This window comes from Oncorhynchus kisutch, unplaced genomic scaffold (assembly GCF_002021735.2).
Source record: "Oncorhynchus kisutch isolate 150728-3 unplaced genomic scaffold, Okis_V2 scaffold905, whole genome shotgun sequence".
Taxonomy (NCBI): domain Eukaryota; kingdom Metazoa; phylum Chordata; class Actinopteri; order Salmoniformes; family Salmonidae; genus Oncorhynchus; species Oncorhynchus kisutch.
The window spans coordinates 12,501-16,784 of NW_022262850.1; the positions used below are offsets into that span (position 1 = coordinate 12,501).

Genomic DNA, 4,284 nt, shown 5'->3' on the forward strand with positions numbered 1-4,284 from the left:
TCTGGTCAGTTGTCAGTTGGTCTGTCACTCTGGTCAGTTGTCAGTTGGTCTGTCTCTCTGGTCAGTTGTCAGTTGGTCTGTCTCTCTGGTCAGTTGGTCTGTCTCTCTGGTCAGTTGGTCTGTCTCTCTGGTCAGTTGGTCTGTCTCTCTGGCCAGTTGGTCTGTCTCTCTGGTCAGTTGGTCTGTCTCTCTGGTCAGTTGTCAGTTGGTCTGTCTCTCTGGTCAGTTGTCAGTTGGTCTGTCTCTCTGGTCAGTTGTCAGTTGGTCTGTCTCTCTGGTCAGTTGGTCTGTCTCTGGTCAGTTGGTGTGTATGTTGGTGTATCTGTGCCTGTGTGTCCATGTGTCTGTATGTCTGTCAGCAGTTGTCCCACATCAGAGTGGTCTAAATCCTGTACACCTGCAGGTTTGTAAAGGAAAGAATGTCTCTCTCAGGCTAATCCCACTGATGATTTTGCAAAATAATGCCTCTTTTCTCTTTTCCTCATCCCTCCTCTCTCCCTTCCCCTTTTCATCCTTCTGCTGTCTGTTCCCCTTTTCATCCTTCTGCTGTCTGTTCCCCTTTTCATCCTTCTGCTGTCTGTTCCCCTTTTCATCCTTCTGCTGTCTGTTCCCCTTTTCATCCTTCTGCTGTCTGTTCCCCTTTTCATCCTTCTGCTGTCTGTTCCCCTTTTCATCCTTCTGCTGTCTGTTCCCCTTTTCATCCTTCTGCTGTCTGTCTCTCTCTTTCTTTATTCCCCTCTCTCTTTCTCTTTTCCTCCCTCTTCTCTCTTTCATGAGGTCCGTACATTGGGTCTGCAGAATGCTTTATGTGCATAAATTAGATTTTAAATTCTCTCTCTCTCTCTCTCTCTCTCTCTCTCTCTCTCTCTCTCTCTCTCCCCCCCCCTCTCTCTCTCTCTCTCTCCCTCTCTCTCCCCCCCCCCCCCTCTCTCTCTCTCTCTCTCTCTTTCTCTAGGGTACAGCCTCTGTTCTCCAGCGTAGATCTGACAATGAGGAGTACGTCGAGGTTGGTCGTCTGGGGCCGTCCGACTACTTTGGTGAGTGGATAACGTTACACACACATTCTTAGGCGAATGCTACATTACGGACCCTGTTCAACACACACCAGGAACTGTTAGGAACCTGTTCAACACACACCAGGAACTGTTAGGAACCTGTTCAACACACACAACTGAATAAAACACAAGGACCTGAAAGGACACAACCTTATAGGGACCCCAACATTATATGTCATCATCATCATAAGTAATGACCCTCATGAAAGTCAACAGAATGACCCCTGACCTCTGACTCCACCTTGTCCTCCAGGTGAGATCGCCCTGCTGCTGAACAGGCCGCGGGCGGCCACAGTGGTGGCCCGGGGACCCCTGAAGTGTGTGAAGCTGGACCGGCCCCGCTTCGAACGGGTCCTGGGGCCCTGCTCGGAGATCCTAAAGAGGAACATCCAGAGATACAACAGCTTCATCTCTCTCACCGTGTGAGGGGCCACCGGGGGCCAAATGGGGAGGGAAAGGTGCGGATGGGTGGGGAAGGGGGGTTCCGGTGACAGGGCTTCTTCCTGCCTTTTTTTCATTTGGCGTTGTTCTTCTAATTCTGATCTTCTTCTTCTCCTTCACTTTGACCTGTACTGTCTCTGTAGCTTTATTTAAATGAACAATGAAACATGTGGGATGAATGTGGCGAGGACGGACAGACAGTGTGGATGTACTTTAAATGGCTCATATGTTACAGGGGTCATATATGTTTACTGAATATGATACATGCTTGGAGAATGCAATGAATGGAGGTAGATTGCACTTGTATGTATTTTATGTGGTAAACTATAACAGGGGAGTGGTGGGGCAATTCAGGAAGGGAAGTCATGAATTCAGGAAGTGATGTCATGTTTACGTACAGCGATGGAGGAAGTTGGGTGTCTTTGCGCGCTGGTTGTAGTTTTTTGCCTTTTCGCTTTAGGGTCCTGGTCGTTGGTCCGTGGTTGCCATTTCTACGTCAAATCAACCCACTACCTGATGACACAGGCCTTTGTTACCTAAAAACTAGAGGTAGACGTAAAAACAACTTTAATTCTTGTCTGTTTCATTGATCTCAATGCTTTTTAACTGTGCTTGTGTTGCTGGTACGAATGACGATGGGGTGTTTGTTAGAAGTTATATTTTCAATAGGGGTTTTATTGATGGATGCTGCAAATGTGCCATGTGAAGGAGTGTGGCTTTTATTTTGTAAAGATACCTCCATTCTGATGTTTTATCTGAATCTGAATCTGTAAATTGTTCCAAAGGCGCAATAGTGTTTGTTAGATTAACACACACACACACACTCTCTCAAACACATAACACACAGACACGGTCACACACTAACAGACACACACATGCACATGTACACACACATACACAAACACACACGTTCTGACATACACTCATACAGGTGGATATACACACACACATACACACACTCACACACACACAAACCCACTCACACACACACACACACTCTCTCAGGACTATAAATTCATAATACAAATGTCTTACACTGGATGCTTTTTCAGCTGATTTTGGTCTGTGTTAAATTGATTGGTGAGATCATTTTCCATCACTTTACAGTTCTTAGCTTTTGGTGAATACAGCAGTTTGTTTAAATTGTTTTGATGATGTTGATTTAAATGTTATTATAAATGTTTAAACCAGAGAAATAGACAAAGTTATGTTACTCTCTTTCTAAGTCATTGGAGATTGTGATCTCTATCTCGATTCAAAGTTGCACAATAATTGACCAATGGCAGATGATGTCCAATGGAGCTGACCTATAGAACAGCATCTTTCTGTATTCCACACTCTCATTGGTTCTCATCATATTATTCCATCCTTTTCAGCAAATAAATACAAGCTTCTGAACTCCACTGGTTTCTTTCTTTGTGTTTGCCATATATTTAACTGTGCTGTTTCACTCAAGCTAGAAACACTTTACAGACTGTATGTTTTACATCTTGTTGTTTTTAGTCCCACTGGTTTCACTGGTTCTAGGTTTCACTGGTTCTAGGTTTCACTGGTTCTAGGTTTCACTGGTTCTAGGTTTCACTGGTTCTTGGTTTCACTGGTTCTTGGTTTCACTGGTTCTTGGTTTCACTGGTTCTTGGTTTTACTGGTTCTAGGTTTTACTGGAAATAGTTTTTCTGTCGCTCTTCCATTAATTGTTTGTTCTCTACTGGTGTCTCTCTCCATCCCTCTTTTTCTTTCTCCCACTCCTCCACCTCTTCCCCTCGTTCTCCTACCCACCTACCCTTCCTCTCTCTCCTCCGCTCTCTCCATCCCTCTTTCTCTTTCTCCCTCTCTTACCCCCTCCCACTCCTCCACCTCTTCCCCTCATTCATCTACCACCTACCCTTCCTCTCTCTCCTCCACCTCTTCCCCTCATTCACCTACCCACCTACCCTTCCTCTATCTCCTCCACCTCTTCCCCTCATTCACCTACCCACCTACCCTTCCTCTCTCTCCTCCACCTCTTCCCCTCATTCTCCTACCCACCTACCCTTCCTCTCTCTCCTCCACCTCTTCCCCTCATTCTCCTACCCACCTACCCTTCCTCTCTCTCCTCCACCTCTTCCCCTCATTCACCTACCCACCTACCCTTCCTCTCTCTCCTCCACCTCTTCCCCTCATTCTCCTACCCACCTACCCTTCCTCTCTCTCCTCCACCTCTTCCCCTCATTCACCTACCCACCTACCCTTCCTCTCTCTCCTCCACCTCTTCCCCTCATTCTCCTACCCACCTACCCTTCCTCTCTCTCCTCCACTCTCTAAGCTAGGTGTCGGTCATCCGTCAGTGTATAGCGGGACATCAGGATTCCTCACAGCTAGTTTCCACTCTGCTGTGTGGAGTAAAGCTGAAGCCTTGACACATTCCTCCCCATCTTAAAGCCTGCTAAATCAACTGAGGAATGTGGCCTGCACTGAACCAACACCGTTTAGCCCCCCTCACACACAACCACCTGCATGTATGTGAGTGTGCACACAGACACGTTGATAGACACACACATTCATACACACAAACGCATGCTTGCAGACACACACATTCACACCATAAACACACCCACATTCATTTAAATACACACACACTCACGCACACACACACACACCCGCCCTGTCTTAGCTGCATACAAAGACACAGAAACACACACACACTGTCCTGCATACACACAGGCACACCACAGCAATCCCAGTGATTATCAGAGGCTCCTGTCAGAACAGCTAGGTTGTGTTTATGTCCCAACATCACCACACTCTC

At 46.6% G+C, this 4,284-nt stretch overlaps 1 long non-coding RNA gene across 1 annotated transcript; it reads left to right on the forward strand.

Annotated features, from left to right (window-relative positions):
* The first annotated feature begins 926 nt into the window (after positions 1-926).
* Positions 927-2,899, forward strand: LOC116363051 (uncharacterized). Its single transcript, XR_004207812.1, has 2 exons — positions 927-1,037; positions 1,309-2,899. It is a non-coding gene; the product is annotated as an uncharacterized LOC116363051 (long non-coding RNA).
* Positions 2,900-4,284: the final 1,385 nt, after the last annotated feature.